The sequence below is a fragment of the Aquila chrysaetos genome, chromosome 6 (genome assembly GCF_900496995.4).
Source record: "Aquila chrysaetos chrysaetos chromosome 6, bAquChr1.4, whole genome shotgun sequence".
NCBI lineage: Eukaryota > Metazoa > Chordata > Aves > Accipitriformes > Accipitridae > Aquila > Aquila chrysaetos.
The window spans coordinates 53003550-53023852 of NC_044009.1; positions in this window are offsets into that span (position 1 = coordinate 53003550).

Here is a 20303-nt window from a genome sequence, read left to right on the forward strand (position 1 = left end):
CCTGAATTATTTCAGTCCCTTGCAGTGCCACAAATTGAATGCAGTTTATATTAAAGCACATCTCAGAAAAAAAAAAACCAAACCAACAACATTCTGTGAAAGCCTACAAGATATTTATTAGAAGCATGCTTCTAGGAAATAATTCTCTTTGCCATAAACTCTCCAAATTCTTGCAGGATTCAGTGGATGGCTCAGTCTTGACTAGTTGACTGTAGTCAAACCTTGTGTCTGTTTCCATTTTGTAGTAATAGGGTAATTTTAACTACAGTGCTTGTTCACAGTAGAAAATGTTCCTGTGGCATACAGCACTAAAACCTCCTACTGTGAAGATTTGGCACTTAGGCTATCGCCATTAAAATCTTATTAATTCTAATTATTATGCCATTCCCTGAAGAATAAACCATGTTGCATCTTCATAAAGTGCATAACGGGTACCTATTTCCGTGCTCTCTGTAATTCTAACACACAGTATTTGCTTTTACTCCCACTTTCTAACTCCTCTCCTTCCAACTAGCTCTCACAGCTAACACAAGCTTTCTGCTGATTGACTTTCAGCCCTTAGGCCACCACTGGATTTATTAATGTTTATGTACATTCCCACAACCTAGTGTGGAAAAGGGTTTGGTTGGTTTTTTGGTTGGGTTTTTTTTTTTTTTCATCATCTCTGAGCATAATAGTATCCACACCACACACGTTACAAGACAGATTTTATGGGGTTTTCTTCCAAGCTAAGGGCAAAATGCACGTATCTCAGCCTCGCAGCCATCCTCACAGTCCCAGGCTGCCCGAGTGCTGCTTCACCCCCTGCGCCTGTGAGTTTGTCCCATCACAGGCAGCTATAAAGAACGTATTTGGGAATTTCCCCGACTGCTAAAAAAAGGGATTTTGATCATGAGATGCCAGAAAATACTGCTGGAAACTGTGCACACGCTCTACTTTGACCTAAAAAGGATTTCCATATTATACATTTAGGCATAAAAGTATAAAACATATATATAGGGGTGGGTTTTTTTCTGTATTTTATATATGCTTTCTAAAAGTGGAAATTATGCATCTGCCAATTATACATCTACCAATTCTCTGCACAATTTTAGGTGCATGAACAGCCCCGATGAAATTAGTGCACACTGTTGGGAATACATTTAATTCCTCTCCTGGCTCAGGCTTACGGTGCAAGGTATAAACCTAACTACTGTCACTGCTCTACACGCAATTCCCTGAACTTTCAGTTATATGGAGCCATCAGATTTTCTTAAATCAGAGTTGGTTTTGTGCAGCCAAGGGGTTTTTCCTTCTTAAGGAGCACCTTAAGGACGGGCAGGCGGTGTGGGTGGCGAGGGCAGACCCTGCGTCTCGGGGCAGGCTGCATCCGCGCTGGCCTCGGCAGCATCCCAACGCGGTGACCAGCCGTGCCGGATCCCAGATCCCGGCTCCCAGCTCCTGCCCTCCGCACTCACAGCCCACGAAGACCGAACGAGGCCAAGCTTTACAAGGAGGCGAAACAGATCTTAGCCTCCTCTTGCAAAATCTACATATGCAGCACCCCCAATATTTCTAAATCATCCCGGTTTTATGTAGCTGTAACACTTTGTCACACTGTACACTTCTATACAATATTGGTCTATACAGTGAATTAACAACACCTTTTGACAAAGTGCTATCTCCTGCCACCATCGCTGTGTGATAAAGGTACTTCTACATTTTTCATTATTCAAGCACACTCCCAAGCACCCAGAATGAGCAGTGAAATACTTAATGAGACATTTATCTAGTCTATGTATTTTACATTTTGCTGATAGTATAATGAGGCAGAGGTACTGAAATGAAACATCCCTAACATTTCACATAATTTTCCACTTCCACTCCACCATTTTTAGTATTGCTTTTGGGTTTTTCACTGTTCGATGTTTTGAACTTTATCATCACTATCAATAATCACTATGTCAAATGCAACACTCTGCTACGCTTTTTTGGCTGAAAGAATGCCTCACCATTTATCTTCAAGCATATTAGGAAGATGATTGCAGTCTAATAAATATAGCATCAATTTCTCATTCACTTTCAGTACCTCATGTAGATGTTTCCCACTATTGTTGCTGCATTTTTAGTTGCTCAAACCTTTATCAAAGCTATTAAAAATGTATTCTTCACTGTTCCTAGGAAGCTTTTTATGCCTATTTATGCCCATCTCTGCTTTCCATAGAACCCAACACACTCAAGCACCAGAAGTTTTTGTGTCTTTAGTTTTTCAGTGATGTCCTAATTAAAGAGAAACAAGATTTATGGGGAGATACAGTTTATTAGACTAATTTAGATAGCTGAAAAGCAGCCAACTTGTTGGGCACACAAGTCCTCGTTTAAATCCCTGTAGTTAATGTAACTGTTTATGAATTGGTATTTTCTTTGACTACTTCTTAATACTGTTTATATTGATTGTACAGTTTATTTGTGCGACAATCCTAAAGAAGGTCAGAGAATATCCATACAACCATATATTTTACTTATACAATGCTCTCATCTACATAAAGAGCACTGAAAATTTCCTTCATGTAAAAAATTATATTGAGTACTTACGGCTATAGCTGAATCTTTCTGAAACTGGCAGAGTCCTTCAAAACTCACGTGCCCACTCTCTCCTTTTTTCAGTGTATTTTCCTGTGTTACAGGGTACATTTTTATTTAGTACAGACGTATTCGCTGTATGTAGTCTAGTGCAGGATTAAGTAGATAACTCTTCTGTGTGCCCTGTAAAATGCAGTGATATCTTTTGATTTTTAAAATGCTAAAATATCTGCATTCATGCAGAACTATTATAACTTTTTCTAGAGTATCTTAGCCATTACTTAGAATTTTTTTCTCTGACAGATTAGTAATTTCTATGGCTGAGTCCCAAAATCTCATGACCTGCTGAATCCCATGAGCATGGCAAAGGCAACCAGAGGCATCACAATGATGAAAACCTGTTTTTTTTCCTTGAGGTGTTCACACCAGAGGGGCTGTAGGAGCTCAACATTTCCTCTGCCTTAATTCTGACACAAACAGATGCTTCTTCCCTGTTAAAAAAGAAACAGTCCACAGGCCCTAGACCCTTCAAATCCACTGAAAGACCGTAAGAAAGAATATACATGCACTGGAGTAAGAGGTCAGGAGAGTTTGTGTATCGAAAATATGTCTGTTTCTGTATTGAAAATAAGGGAGATTTGAATATTTAATTTTTTTATTCATGTATTACGCCTGCACAGGAATATTCCTACTATACTCATTCTTTATTCGAAAATGATTAGAAGAAAATAACTTTTAAGAGAAAGGGAAAAGATGGTATCTCTGATTAAAAGAACCAAACTTGTCCATAATATTGCATTTATTTTCTATTATCCTGTTGTTTGTTTGGAAATATTTTTCAGCCTTGTCTCCCCATCTCCTGATAAAAAACACATTAGTCTTCCTTTCCTTTTCTAATCTACTGGTACAAATATCAGACTTATAAAAATGATTGCTTCTCCCCATGGGAGTCCTTCATAAGCCTGATGGCACCCTCTGGATTCGCCCATTTCCCAAATGTAATCCCATCCGCCCATAAAGCCCATTTCATTTAATCCCATCCACCCGTTCAGCTGAGGAGAATCGGCGAGGGCTTTGGTGTGGGGCGGCTAATCCCCTGGGCGAGCGCGGGGGGCCGGCAGGGCAGGCGGCTGCAGCCCCCCACCTCCCCAGCGCCGGGCAGGGGGAGGCAGCCGCCCGCCCCGGGACCCCCTGGCAGGGCGGATAATACCGAAACGCACCATGCCCTTGCTCGCTTTGGTCAGACGGCATGACTCGTATGCCTAACCCGCTACAGTAACGAATTATAAGGAGTTATTAAGCAGGGCTGGAATAAAACAATTACCATGCGCAGCAGTAATTGATGCCTATTGGAGATGTTGCTCAGCCAAGCAGTAGTTGTAGCAATGGGGTAAGGCAGCGTGGAAGAGGGGAAGGGAGGTGTAACATACGCGGCGTAAGGGGAAAGGAAACTCTCAAGCCAGCTGCGTCCCCAGGACCGGGCTGTGCCGGTGCTCTGCAAGCTCTGAGCCAGGACCGACAGAAAGGCCCCCTCCCTTCTAAAGTACTCCTGAAGTAATGGGTAATATAGTAACCGACCGCTTAAAGCTATTATACACTGCTAGAAAGCATAAAGCGTCTTCAACGTCAGCATAAAAAATAAATTAAAAAAACCCCCACATACAAAGAAAAAAAAAATCAACCCAAACAAACAAAACCAAAGAAATTAAAAAAAAACCCAAACGAAAACAGGAAGCACAGAACAACTGGAAAACCTTCCCAAATTACATCACAAGCTGTGAATGGCAATTACCAGGATAACATTTTTTTCTGTCCTCAGCCTTCAATAAGCTAATGCCATGGTCTGGATTCTGTAACAAACCCGATCTTCAGCTTTCTTTGTGCCAGAGAGCATGTTCACAACACAGTGAGCGTTACGCCGCTTTGGAGTAGCTCATCGTCTTCCTACAAAAACCCGCCACGTTCCTCTGCAGCTTTGAACACATCGGGAGAGCAGGTGGCTCAGCCGGCCGGGCAGGAGAGCCCCAGCACAGCCTAAGCACGAAGAAATCTGTCTTTTCCAAACCAGTGCTATCTCTTACAACTGTGCCATACTGGTAGCATGCACAGAAAAGGCTTCCTTTGTTGGCAAGACCATCACCATTTTGGTGTGAACTCAAGTCAGTCAGAGCACGGACATATTCTTGGATAAGTGGGATGGGTTTCCAAAACCACAGCTGCAGCTGGATGCAAAGCAACCCGATTATCAGGCATGCCTTTGAATAATTAAACTGCAGACTGCTTGTACAATCCAGTCTTAAAGAACTGCCAAGAGTCTGTCCTGAAGCATAAATTGCATGACACAGTCATTCAAATAATTTCCTATCCACATAGAAAAGCCTGACTCTAATTTTGGGACACTATTTTTCTTCAACAACTGCAGTTTTTTCCTATAATAAGATCTACAGCTAAACAAAATTCCTAGAACATGACTTTGGCCAAATTCAACATGCTTCAGCAATGTGGGTACTTGAAAAGTTAAAATGCTCTAGATGAATGATAATGCCTTTGAAAAGTTCCCATTCACCATTGGATAAGGCCAGATTTTGTTATTCTCGTATGTCACATATGAAGTGGCCCAGCAACCTTCTAAACAATTTTTTAAGCATTTGACACTTTCAACAAATGGATTTCACTATTTTTCTCATCATAAATTTTCCACATACTGTGTCTGTACTTTCCATTCCAGTAAATAGATTATTAATCTTGTTAGCATAAAAAGGCTAGCTTTTGTAGCCTATTTTGAATATGCTCCAATATAATGAATTATAACTAAAAATCCTGAAGCACCCAGGTGACAGGCAAAGATTACCACATCTGTAAGATTCTGGTTATAAAAAATGCAAGTTAATTTGCTGGAGTGTCGTGTATTTAAGCGCACTGCTCATGTTTAAGTTTATTTGGTTATATCCTAGTAATTTAGGTCAACCGAGTCAAATAATACAATGACACTGGACCGAAGTCTAGAAGGTTTTTCGCCTCCTGTCTTAGCCCTTCATCTTCAATTGTCAACATACTCCAAACTTCACTATCGCTGTCAGAATTGACATTGGAATCTGCAGCAGTATTTGTCTTAATCCAATATTTGTCTCATTCCCACTTCTTACTCTCAGTATTTGCCTTATTCCCGAGTGTTTTAATTTTTGTGTTTGTCATATGTCTTCCCTGTTCCCAAAGACTCATCTGATCTGGTTTCTTCTCATTGCATCTGTAAATGATGGTGCAGTGCATGCATGTGTAATGCAGGACGCTGCAGAAGTGGAGAATAATGGCTGGGAAGGCTCGGCCAGTGAATAGTGAGCTGCCGAGGTTCAGCTCCCGCTTCCACCAGCAGCCTTTGCCGCTCCTTTTTTGCTCTCATCTCCCACTTGACGTGTTTTCCACATGCATATCGTACGCACACGGACAATTCGTTGCCCATGCCCTAATGAGACAGGCCAAAGGCAATGGGACCCCCTCTCCCAACGAGCACGGGAGCCCCAGAAGTGCTCACTGGGCACAGGCAGAGGCCCCGAGGTAGGAAGAGAGAACAGCTGAACGACTTTGCTAATTGCTTTACAATAAGGCCAACGTTTCCTAATCACAGTGATCGAGTAACACCAGTTCAACAGGCCCCTGTATTGTCTTCTCCATCCTATGTCCCGATCATTCCGCTGAGGAAATGACATATATGGCCCAAATCCAGCACATTAGCCAGGAAGGGGAGGGAGAGGAAGAAAAAAAGGAAGGAGGGAAAGGTGATGGAGAGTTAAAGAAGAGAAAGAGAGAGGGGAAAGAAGAGGGAAAGAGGCAGAGAGATAGAAGAAGCAAAGAGAGAAAGAAGTGTCTATTCTTAGGTCAGGATGAATGTAAGACTCAAAACATCTAGGGGAAAAAAAAGGGGAAGGGAGAAGATAGAGATAAAGAAAAAGAAGAAGATAGATGCGCCCAATCCACCTGTAAAAGGAAATCTCCAGACTAATAGGCTAAAGACCATACAGAAAATGGTAACTTGGCAAACTGCAAGTTCCTGAGCAGGGGAAACCCAAGAGCAAGGCGAACACCTTTGTCCTTGGTTGGCAGCAGCAAGAAGGTGGCTTTGGGGACTCCTCAGTTGGTTAGACACCGCTGTGGAAGGAAACCGACGACTTGGCTGGAGACGTCAGACCACAGTAAGGTGTCATTTGTGTAGGTCTGAACCTGTTAAAGCAGGCCACAGGGTGGTTAGAGAAAGACTCAAGTGCAATGGATATTATACAGCAAAATTAGCGCATCTGCCCAGCGCTGGGGCTGGAGCAGGATTAGATGCACCGTACAGGCAGGTGCAGCGCTGGGGTATGGGCTAGACCTGCCCTATCACTTGATTACGCCCCACAGTAATGAGCTGTCACACGGACACGTGCAGCTCTGGGAACTCACCACAGCTAGCCAAATGGGGTAGGTGGGCTTTGCTCCCACTCAAATCCTAACTTCACTCTGATGCCCAAAGTCCATTGACCCAGACACAAAGCACAACATCTCATCTCACCGATTCTTCACGTAAACCCGCCTAGTGAAAGCTTTTTGACTGTTTCACAAAGCTTGAAATACAAAAGCTATGTAATGTCTGAGACTTTTATTTTACAAAACACATGCGTGCATCACTGACTTGACTCATGTTCACACATTTCTTGTGGGAATTGGCTCCTGTGGGAGTTGCTTCCCGTAGATCTAAATCTGCTTCAGATCACCTGCAGAGGAATCCAGCAGATTCCTCCATGGAAGACTCTAATGACACCAGACTAAAATGAACTAAGATTATGAGTTTTCTGCCAGAAGGCTATTAATTCTAAGTCTCCTACTATGTTAAATCTGTGTCAGCTACTGCAGTAGTGATGTATAGTACAGACTTTCAACCCAGATAAAAGGATCTTTGCTACCTTTTGTGTGATACATCTTCTTGGTAAACCAGTCTATACGCCTAATTAGTTCCATCTCAGTTATTGGTTGTAGTATTATTATTATTTTATTATTGCAATTATTATTTCAGGGTTCTGTAATGTCTTCAAGAGAAAGGACATTCCCTTGACTGAAATAGTTATAGAATGAAAAGGAAAAAAGAGAGTGTGATGGAATGGAGAAAAAGAGAAAGGGAGATATGAACAGTAAGAGGAGTGAGCATTAGCCAGTGACTGCCTGTATCACAAAAAGACACAAAATTTTACAAGACCCTCGACTTTGAGATACATACCACAGGCACAGCAACCCTGTAGTACCTTTTAACTGTGTTGTATGAGATGCAGAAAGCGCAGAGGGGGTAAGTGTGGAAAGGGTCTTGTTCAGCGCTTGAACAAGGTCTGACAAAAAGCACATGGCTGCAGCAAATGTGCACGAGAGAGGGGAATTGCAAGGTGGAGTAAAACACTTGCAATAATTTATGCCAATTCAATAAAAGATACATATCCACAAATAGAAAGTTTAATCGCTAGTTTAGCTATAGCTTGGTATTACTTGTTCCTGCTCAGTGCTTTTTAGGGATCTCTAGGGTTTTGGGGGTGTTTGTGGTCTCGTATGACCTGAGACTATCCCAGGTGCTCCTGAACCCAAATGCCTGCAACACCTCAGGGTACAGTCATCCAGCTGGGAGACAATTTTCTGCGAGGCCAGCCCAGGACCGTACAGCAAACACACCGTGGTTTTGCTTGTTTACATTTTGTCAGGATTGCTGATGTTCTTGCAGAAGTTTCTGCCTGAGGCCTAAATCTTGAAAAGTATTTTCTCAAAGCTTAATTCCACCTAGCATAGTCAGTTTTGCTGTTGTTGATGTTAACTTGATGGAGAGAGAACCAAGCCCTTACAACATGTAATGCACTGAGCCTCCCTATCCTTCCCACACCTGCTACTACCCACACTCACCTTAAACATTTCTATCATTATAAGCATAAACCAGTGATTGTGCTAATGTGTTGACTTCTCTCCTTGAACTGGATGGATTTTTACTGCAGCTTTTTGGATTACCGAGCCCAAATGCTGCACTAATACTAAAGAAGTATTAATGTTATTAGCTAGTATTTTCACCTTTGGATGTCATTTAATTCCCTTTTCTCTCTCTCCCCTCCTCTCATCTGTCTTACTACAAATCATAGCTTGCTTTACATACTGAGAAGCAGTCTGAAGAGCTTGGCAGTGAGAATTGACAGAAATGACAAAAGACTTTTCTTCCTATATCTAAAATACTCTGCAATATTGCCAAACTGGAAGTTCTTTTAGGAGTTTTTCTTTAAAATTTAAAAAAACAAAAAAACAAAAAAACAAAAACTCAGAAATGACCTTAACAAACCAAGGAAATTCTGCGCATCACACCCTCTCTTCCTATTGAGAGAAGCAGCACTGCCAGAATACACAGTACAATACGTCATGAATTCACATGCATAAGCATTTCGAAAATCCTTCTTGGACAAGGTTTCTATTTAATTGGCTTAAAAAGCCACTCTTCTCCCACACAGTCTTATGCAGAACCATCTGTGCAGGGAATTAGCAATCTGGATAAATAGTCTGTGAAGGAATTCGCCCTGCCTCGCGCGGCTGGACGTTGGGGAGCTGAATTCCAGCAGTTGTGCTGACCGCTGCGCTGAGCTCGCTGAGGGGCTGAGCAAATAAATTCAGATGAAATAAAGGGCTCAGAGATGCACTCAAAATTCAAGCCATACTTGAAAAGGCCTGTTAGATGCTGGGACCCGAGGGAAGAGCAGAGAACAAAAACATGGGGATTGCTGAGGAGCAGAAGTCAGGCCATTTTATAGCCATTTTGGTGTGGATGTGAAGACTTGTGGTCTACAGTTCTTTGTTTGCTTGTGATAGAAGGAAGAACCATTGCACCTTGTTAATTAAAAATTAAATAGGGAAAGGAGCACAGAGACCCTAAGAAGACATTGCTATTGGGCACTGCCTTACAATTGCATCTTGTTTCCAAGTATCCCCAGTGTCGTAACCGCTGCCAAGCAAGCCCAGCGTGTGGAGATGGAGGCTCCTGCTCTAGCACACGTACAGTCTGGTTGCAAAACATGAGTGAAAAAATAAAGACCATAACCAAAACAAATGTGAAGGATGTTCACAGTGTATTTTGCAATCCTTTGAGCAGAGCATCAAAAATTGCCAGCAGGAAATGTGCTGGATGCTGGATTCATGATTAACACATGAGTAAGATGAATAAGAGGGTCAGTGTTTCAGCTCTTCCCCCCTTTCTGATTTTTGCATGGACAGCTGGGAAAATCTCTCCATCCTGGTTGTTGAGGCTACAATACAAGTCTTCAATTACACTTCAACTCCTGTCACTTTCCAAGTGAGACATTCCCATCCAGCACACGAAACTCCGCAGGCTCCCGTGAGGACCATATGGAGCTTGCTTTCAGAAGAGTGGCGGCAGCAGCATCTTACTCTGCTTTTAGCATGTCACATATTTAAACGTTTCTGAGCAGAATCCTGTGGGCATGCACTAGGGATTATTCCCCAGGTTTAAGATGGGAGGAAGCTACCACGCAGCACAGGCTGACACAGGAGGGCTCCCAGTGCCACCCTACGAGTTGCACCTCCAGGACTCCTGCAGAAGCGTTAAATGGCTCCATGTGTGGCATATTAATACAGGCTGTGTTCAAGCTATTTAGTGCCCACTTACAACCCCACATTTTCTCTGGGCACTGGTATTATTACCACTGCAGTGTGATACCTCTCAAATTATCACTGTAGCATGATACCCCTGGAATATCATTTTCAAAGCAAGATTTCCAAGACAATTGGGTGTGCTTTTAATATTTTTCCACATCAGCCATCGGCCCCCAAACCTGTTGTGAGCTACAGCTGCACCTGAAGTTTCTCCGGCTGCGCAGATCCCAGGGTGCCGTGGCAGGGTGCAGCCCGCTCCTCTTTTCCAAGCCATCTCCCACGGCTTCATCACTTCAGTGCCCCCACGTGCCATTCCCTCACCAGCTTGCTGCTCCTCCATCTCCGTCCAAGGGAGTAAAAGTATCAGATGCCTGCTATCCAATCCAATCTCCCCAGCGGACACTAAAAGGATAATAAAAGGATAATTTACTAGTATTCATTCAGATAATCCATCTTGAGCAGATTTTGAGCTATCTGCATATGCCTAATTAAGATTCACTGCAGAGCGTCTGCTGTCGGTGCCGCGGCAGGTTCCCGGTGCGGCACGTGCCGGGGGGGCCCCGCTCGCCGTCCTCCGCGGCCGCTCCCAGGACAAGAGGTTCCCCTTCGCGGGAGCGAGGTGCTCCAAAAGGAGCAGGTCAGCTGCAATTTGAGATTTTGCAGATTTTTTCTACTTCAATGGCAGGAAAAAAATCTTTTCTGTGTTGGCAACAATTTCAAAGAATATACCCCTAAGGGAGTCATCCTTTCAGCAATATAAATTACTTTAAAGGGGGAATCAGCCCAGGCAATTAGACCTTTTAGAACAGGTGACCACCCTCCTACATATTAAATCTTCGAAGGCAAAACTGCCTCTCCCATCCCTAGCGATGCAGGGTGCTCGAAGTGTCAGTAAACATACAACCATAATTACATGAGCTGCCTCATTTCACTAGAATCTTTTCAAGATTCATCATCTGCGCATTGATTTTGGATCGTAGGACTGCATGCTTCCCTCTTTTGTTAACACATTTTTAAGCAAGATTTAACCTCACAAAGATAATTTGTTCCTAAAGATTTTGTCGACACGGTAATGACAAACTCTGCGGGGTGCGTGGATCTGGCCTCTTCGGCAGTGCCACTGTCGGGGCATCTGCCCTTCTCCTCCAGCCTGATGCTGGAGAGCTTCCTCAGACCTCCCTTTTCCCTGCAAGCCATCTTCCAGGTCAATCCCACGGCGATGTGATCCCTTACACAGAGCGGTTCAGTCTACCTGCTCACTGCTTCATTTTGCTAAGGCACCAGGTTTTAAGTTAGGAAACGGCATCTCAAAGTTTCTCCAGTCCTGATTGCCTGGTTCAGGCTTAATTTGAGATAGACAAAGAAAAAAAAAAAAAAGATTGCTGGGTGAAATAAATAGGAAATATGTGGATTTTGAAAAATACGTTGGCAAAACTAACTAGCAAAGAGTGGGAAGAGGACGGCGGGTGGGAGCCCTGGCCATCGCACGCCGACCTGCAGCACTCACGGCTCCCCTGCACCCAATGCCCGTGCGGGGGGTGGCGGGTGGGGGCCCCCCGGCCGCACAGCTCAGCCCCCCCGCGGGGCTGGGGCATGGCAGTGCCACGGGAACGGCACCCCGGCTTGGCCACCCCACCTTGAGCGTGGACCTTGGGCCACGGGGAGAAGATCCCCTACTGCTCGTGTCCACTGAAGGTGGCGGCACTTGCTCCAAAACCAGGGCAAGTCACACAAGGCCAACATCTCTAATTCTGCCTATCGTAAGCACCTCTGATACTAGCCGCTAAGGACAACTGAACAAAATTTTTCCAACGTACCATATTTTTTGCAATATCACAAAGAGGAAATAAACAAACATACTCTTGTTGGAAGTATCAGGCCCTGTGGATGAGCACACGTTGAAGTGCTTGAGCCTGAGTTCGAAGGAGATAACAATTACCAGCAAGTCATTACTTAATAACGGGATAATTTTTCAAGCAAGCATGAATGCATCTGCACATTCCCAGCAAGCAAATAGGTTTGAAAATTCTCTGAACTGGAAAAAAACATTGTGAATCCCGATCATATGCTTTTCTCTAACTGTGTTTTAAAAAATATTTGCTTAGTCCTATAATCTAAAAAATGAAACACGATTTTGAGTTTAACCGTACATCAACACTTAGATGTTTAGCCCGTGGCCAAACAAGATTTTCCTGTTTACAGTTATGATTTCATGTTTTGCCATAATAAAAAGCCTTGATAAAAGTATAGATGTTCACAGTGTGAGCACTGTCATATCATTAGTTTATAAATAAACATGGATTACATTTAAAAAAAATAAAAATCTTTAAGCATACTTCTAATCTCCTGATGCAACATCTCACAATAACCAGGCTGCCATCAGCATATTCTGAAGCAACAGTGCAGCTACTCCTACTGTGCAGGAGAACAAATTTTCTCCCCAAAGCTCAGGAAGAAGTTCTGGAAATAAAAGAGAACTTGTGGGCTTGTGCCATGCTTGGGGGTGTTTAAGAGCAACGTAACACCAGGTACTACAGAGCTGCCGGAGCCATGCAGCGTGTCCCTGAGTCTGCATCCTTTATGCACCTGGTCCTATATAAAATGGTGCCAACAGGATATCGGGGTGGAATTCAGCACGATGCTAGAGTGCTTTTGCTTGAGGCAGACAGAGCTTTGATAATGTCTGCATGAGAGAGGAATATACAAAAATTCAGGCTTCTTTCCTGCCTGTTACTGCCGTGAGTGTGCTTCGCACAGCCAGGAGCAGACCCGCGGTCCCTGCACAGGGACTCCTGCCCGCCGGTACCCCTGAGCGAGCAAACCCATGGCACCGCTAACAGGTTATGAACGCGAAACAGGGTGCTGCTTTCAACAGGTTCACGTGAATATACGCAGGAGCATCTTTTTGTCCGCTTTGTATACGCAAGGTGTTTTGTTTGCTTTGTCTCCATAGCCTAAGGAGTACAGCATGGCTTCACCATCCCTACCAGGGCACTCAGACAAGATGTTCCTGGTTTTTCCTTGTGAACATTCCTTCCATCACCCACAGGTTGCCTTTGGCCAACTCTTTTCTCCTGGTGAAGCAGCCCCAGTGGGAATACATGGCTAACTTCAAGATTTCACACTTCCTAGCAGAAGTCTAACATTCCGATCTATTTATACCCCTTCTCTTGCAGGGTGGGTGCTCTTTGCTTGTCACTTCTTTTGCTGGGAACTGTCATTTGTTTACTTTTTTTTTCCTAGTGCCATGAAATGATGCATCATTCAACACCAAGGTGTTAGTAAATGACAATGTAATGGCAAAGCTAAGTATGCTCTAACAGTAAAAGAAAAAAAAAAATCACTAATCAAAGTCTTTCAAATTATATGGAATACTGACAGCTTTTTACGCTGTTTTAATTAAGTACACTGTAATTTAAACCACTGAACCATAACAACCCAACGTTTAGTGTTATATCCCTAGGAGAACTTTAAAAATATGCATAATTCTGCCTGGAAGGTAATTGAGGGATATTTTTGGGGTGGTGGGGGTAATTAAAGGTTATACAGGAGAGTAATAGGAATTTTACTTGGGTACTGATAGTGTTAGCAACTGTGCTAAAACCTCCTCGGGAAAGTGATTCATGTTCCCGGCTGAGTTTTCCTCCTGTTATTTTTAAAGGCGGCGAACACTCAGGCTGATCTCTGTCAGCTTCTGTATCCAACTGAGTTGTTGAGGGGCACATTTTCCCGGCGCGATCGCCTATCCCTGGCCAAAACAACATGATGCTTTAGGACCGATAAGAGAAATTAATTGATTTCTCCCCATCCGCAGGTAAGAGATGTTTCTTTTATGGCTGTGTGAGGGCACTGTCACCCAGGAGGAGCAGAGGAAGGGAGGGCAGTTTTGGGGATGATGATGATGGATGAGCACAAGGGGAGGAAGGCAGGGCAGCCCCCGCAGAAAGGCAGCCCCCAGCTCCCCCCCGAGCAGGGGAAGGGTATCCCAAGTGCCGGTCCAGCACGGTGTGCGGCTCCGGATCCGGCACTCGATGCAAACCCGCCTGGCGATCCTGCTTGGGATGCTGGAGGAGCCAGCGCAGACCTGTTTCTGTCGTCTCTAGCTAGGGAAGAAGAATATTATGAGAGGGGTGCTTAAAGCATTGTTCCTAAAAGTGCATCTCAAAGTGCCCGCAATACATCATTTTAGGGGCAATATTTGCTATACGTTAAGGCAGAAAAGGTGCTCGCAGCCCCCTAAACCTGACGGGCTGCATAGCTCTAACTGCCATAGTATGTACAGGGAGATTCAATGTGAAAAGTGGAAGATAATGTGCTCACACACTAATGGGCACTGAACTAGACACAGGCTCATTTTTCACATCATGTCATCTCTAAGGTTTGAATAAAAAGTAATGGCTAGAATGAGCCTGGATCTATCTCAGACATTATCATTTGCCTCCTCAGTTTTATTTGTGTTGACTTGTACAGTCTAAAAAGATGACAGTCTCCGGGCCCCCGGATCAGTCTGAGTGATAATACACAGCACATTACACTGCTGGTGACAGCTTCTGTTCTCCTCGCTGGCATATGAGCGCGGCGCATCTCCCTCCGTCATCTCAAATGCTATCAACTGACAGAATAAAGAATCTTGCGGAGGGGACATCACAAACCCTGTCTGTTATGATTTTATGAGATAAACTGGAGTTTCTAGGGTATCTTGTTCGGGAAATTAGTGTCAGTCAAACTTTGGGGGATTTTTTTTCTCTTTTCCTTTCCTTTTTTTTTTTTTTTTTTTAAGATAAATAGCAGGCTCTAGAAAAGTGGCTCTCTATTTATATCACCACACAATCAAAGCCTAATTTGAAATTGTGAAAAAAATAACCATTTTAAAATAATAATCCTCTTATTGTGGTGAGGATAAAGGAAACAATTCTGATTTCATCCAAGCATGACTAAACAGCCATGTATGCTCACCGCACTTTTAACGTGGCAATACAACAGACTTTTTTTTTTTTTTAGGTTACATCAGTATTTTTGACTCTAAAAACACCTTAAATTTCCTCATCAGCCAACAGCCCTAATCCTAAAAGTTGCTCAAACCATTGCATTCAACTATAAATTCATATAACCTGAGACTTCTCAGCTGAACCTTACACGCTCGGCCCCACAGGCATAATGCTTAATTAAGTGTAATATCCTTATTTAAGACAGGCATTCTCAGTAACCCTGGTAAGTGTTCCAGAAATTATTTTCAGAGATTTTTAGTTACAGGAATGTATATGGAAAAAAATATTACCGAGATAGTCTACAGTCTCTGGAGGATTACTACCTTACAGAGATATGCAAAAACCCCTAATTCTTTTGTTTAACCTGGAAGATCATTCTAAACCTTCAGCTAATGAATCCCAGTAGGTTAGAGGGGGTTTGGATTAATCTCCAGTTTGCCAATCCTGCTACCGCAGGTGGGGGAGGATCCCCGCAGCCCTTTCGTTCCCTCTGGGCTCCAGCACACGTGTCGCTGCCCATGGAGCCGCTGGTCGCGGGGGTCCTCCCCGGAGCCCGCTCGGGACGGGGACCCGCGGCGAGGCAGCCCCGCCGTCCCGGCCGCGTCCCGGCCACGCGGTACCGGGGGTGCGGAGACACTCCTACCTGGCTCGCGTTATACACAGCCGAGAAGTAATTTTTTATAGCTGCCACTGTTCTCTAAACCTACCGAGATGCTTTTCTTACACCTTCAAAAAATATACATTTCAGAATCATAAAAATTTACAAGTACTTGAACCATAATCTGCCAATTGTGGCAGCTGTTTCCCATGTAATTTCAGATACTTCTGTTATAATGAATGTGTCTCACTTGGCTGAAGTTCCTGTGAGTGTTTAACTCTGACTGTACGTGGTCCTTTTCAGACCGTTCGCCTGCTTTGAATTTCCTCTACTGTCTAGGTGAAAAGATGCCACAAAACATGCAAAATGAATAAGAGATACAACACTCACTTCCGTCTCTGCATTAGTAGGATTTCTCTTTTAAAGCTGCTTCCACTTACCACCAGGCAGATTTCTCACACCACCTTCACATTCGAGTGCTACATGTATTTTATAGGGAATAGGAATTAAAACCATAACAAAAGTAAAAATCACCAAGGAAAAGTGAAGAAATGGAAGGAGCAGGAAGCATCTGACTTATTTCTTCTACAAACGGTAACAGCGTGGATGTTTTTTGCACAGTCACAAATGTAAGAACCAAACCCATAGTGAATGCTGGACCCCCATGTAAAACATTCTGCTTGAACATAAACCTGCTGTTTTGGGGAACTTCTCATAAATCTCAGAATCTTATTGTTGCTACTTACTTCCTCAGGAAAACGATCGTACGTATATGCATGCATGTGAGTAAATGAGGTTGGAAAGCACAAGAGAATACATGCAAAACATGAGAGCACATTTGCTTCGTTAATAGCAGCAAACTCTTTGGACTCCTTAATTGTGCCCAGCCCACCTTGCAAGCCCACGATTCGTGTCCCACTGGCTTCCCCACCGGCATACCCTTGGCTGGCACCTGCATCCTCAAAATTGGGGATTTTTTTTTTTTTTTTTTCCTCTCCAAACTTCACCCTTGAGGCCATTTCACCTCTACTTGGTTGAATAATGGCCCCATTGTAAATAACACATAGCTGTGTCTCAGGGGAGCCCAAGGAAGCTGCAAATGGGGCCGCTGGTCTGTCCCACAGCAGAAGGATCAAGCTGCAGAAGATTGTTTGAAACGTGAGCTTTGTCTTCCTTGGGATTTCGTTCTCTTCTGGTCTTGCCCATGGCCATCCTTGGCGACCAGAAGACTTTTACTTTATTTCACACTTGACTGCAGGTTCAGTGCAGGCAGATGCTGCTTACCATTCCCCGTGGTGGTCGTGAACGTGGGAGGTAGAAGGCAGCAAGAAACAAACCACTGGGGTCTGGTGAAGGGAAGGGCCCCCAGCGGCTCCTCCGCGTCCTGGGAAGGGCAGGTCCGCGGTGCCGGCGGGCGGGCAGGAGGGATGCTCGGGTGATGGCTGCCCACGCGCATTTGGGGAGCTGCCCCACTGAGGACAACCTCACCTCTCTGCAAACCAGCCACGGACATACGGCACACAAGGCCTTTGGTAACATGACCTATTTCGTTATCAAGCTCCTTAATCTCCCTTACGGATTTTTTTCCACTTGGGAGGCTGGCACGAAGGCACGCACAGCAGATGGACGGCACCGAGGTAGCCAGGGGTTGTGCGCAGCAAGAGCATTCTTCCCAGGAAAGCTGTCAGGAATTCCGCCTTTGCTCAGGGCTGCGTGCCCAGGACAAGGCTCCCTTAAAACTTCGAGCTTCCCTCCCTGCGGGGACCTGTGGATGTGCAAAAGCGGTGGTGGTGATCGCAGCGTGACGGGAAGCTGGTGAGAACAACCCCACCGCCAGTCCACGGGAAACGACGTGAAGAACCAAGCGACAAACCAGGCGTTTCCCCAGCCTGGGGATGGGGGAATTGGCCCTGTTAAAGGAAAGTTTCGGGTTTTCATCTCGTGCCAAGTGGAAGTGCTGTGTTCTCCAGTGCTGCCGCTGGCTGAAGACGCGGCAGTGATCTGCTGCTGCCAGTGACAGAGCACGTCACGTCTGCAGGGCCATCCAAGTATTTTGTATGCAGGATTTCTCAAGTTGCAAGGCAAGGACAGTAATTAATGGAATGCAACTATTAAATAATACCTGCAAGAAATTCTGTTTTAGAACTTGACCTTAATTTCATCCACTACTGAAACTAGCTTTTTAGTCATTACCCCCAAAAAGTAAACCATGCTTTCTTAAAGATTCTCAACAGGTTTTAGTTCAGTTTAGTTTTTAGTTTAGTTTTAGCACTGCTCTTGTTTCACTCCTCCAGATGAGGAGCAGTGCTGGGGCGGGGGGCGTGCAGAGCAGGCCAGGGACAGCACAAAGGAAGGTTTGATAAGTAATTCAGTGCATCTGAAGGGAGAATTTTAGTAAAGGGTGTCCTCAAAAGCTAGCATTGCTATAGCAACAGTCCAGCAGTTTGTAGGAACAGCCATAAGAGGGATGCATGCTGGCAGGTTGATCTATTTAGTTATTGCTCCCATGTCATACAAAGTATGGAGACATCCTAAACTAGTGCGGAAACACAACCCTTCTTCTGCACCTTTCAAGGAGGCTGGTGCCATCCCATATGCCGCAAGAGACAAGATAACCGCACATCCAGCACTGGCTTTCCCCAGGCGTCGAAATGGTTTATTCGTATGGATGCGTTTTTACTACACGCGCACGCACACCGAAATGCTGGCATACAGGGGAACGACAGACAACGCAGAAAACTCTGAAGCCACTTACCCTGCCTGTAGGTTACTCTCGTTCAGCACCTTAACCTCAGCCTACCTGCCGGTACCTTGTTTCCACCAGGCTCGCTTTCAACCAGACAAAGAGGTAGAAGCCCAAAACAATCTGGTGTGGGATTACATAAGTCCCTTTCCCTGGGGGAACCTCTGCTGCTATTTAGCTGATTGCAATTTCTCATCACAGCAATTCTCAACATCATCATTATCAGTACAGCAATCAAACACAAACAGGAGTTGGTTCTAAATGAGAGATGGATGGGTAATGAAATAATTGCTTTGCTTCGCAGCCCAGGGACACTCCCCAGCCCCCAAATACCTGACCTTCTTACAGCATGTCAGGTACAGTGGGGTTTCCATGTTTTACATCACTCCTGGATATATTACAGCCATAATTCTTGCATTGCCCAAGGCACTGTGGAAATTCCAGCTAATCTCTAACTCGGTGAATTTCCTTTGTATTTTTCAATTTGAAAATAGATGCTATCCAAAAATCTGTATTTATTATTATTATTGTTGTTGTTCCTGCTTGCTGCTCAATGCATCATCTGAGCAGTGGCTTCCTTTCACTGCAGACTGCAAGGACGCATGGCACAGTCCTGCCTGACGGTGCTCACACCTGTACTTGTGCCGAGTAACGCACGAGGCAGTTTCTCAAACATGCTCGCTATTGCAATTCTGATAAGCAAAACATGTTTTATCACTGAAAAAAAAAAAAAAAAAAAAATCATTATGTGCCCACTTCAAGTACAAAGATTTATCTGATTAACGCAGCAATGGTCACACCTTCATCGGGCAACAAAATGGTTCTGATTAGAATAAAATATTCCCCCCTCCCCAAAGGAGACCTGTTGAAATAAGGCATGTTAAGCACCCAGACATCTTGGAAGTGTGATCATTTTAGGAAACAATTGCTAATATTTCTGGAGGCTTTTAAGCAATACTGTATTTAGCGTTACAGCTACTTTTTAAAGCTAATTCAATACATTTCCAATGATCCCTGCGTACCAAGAGTCTTCAATCCCTGTTCTTCCCAAGGAGTTTGTGTCTCCCGATCCTCTGGTGTGATCCAGTGTCCACATATGCTTCTGTAAATTAAATATCTTTGACCAGATTGGGATCCATTGGGATCTCTGGGGCTCTGATACTGCAACAGTCTCCATAGCACCATTTATTGTGGCTTACCCCAACATTTCCATCCACATCCCTAACTCAAACACCATACAACTCCCTTGAGGCTCCCAGGACAAGGTTTTAGGGTGGTTTTGCAGCTGGGTTTTTTTTGTTGTTGTTTTGTTTGTTTGGGTTTTTTTAACATGCTCCTGCACATGGGATCAGGGAAAGGCTGACAGGGGACTTTCCACCTGGCACAGGTTTATTTTCCTGACAGACCAGATGCAATAATCTCCTGTATACCCTTTCCTACCTCCTCTCTGCCAAGCCTCATAGGGAAGCCCTGAAAGATCAGCAGATGAAAATTGCTCAAGTCTTTCAGTTGAGTCTATATGGGCAAGAACCTCACTTCTGACTTCAGGTTTTGTTCTAAATTAAAAATCCCATTGAAGTTTTTGTAAAGAATCTCTTGAAGCTATGAGAATGGGCTCTGCATCCACATTTAAGTACATTTTAGTTGTATTTCAAGACTGGGTGGAATGCGCTACTTGTAAAGATCAGGAGAAGGTTTTGTATGAGCCATGTTGGGATCACATGAACCCAAAAGTCATAGTAGAACCTCAAAA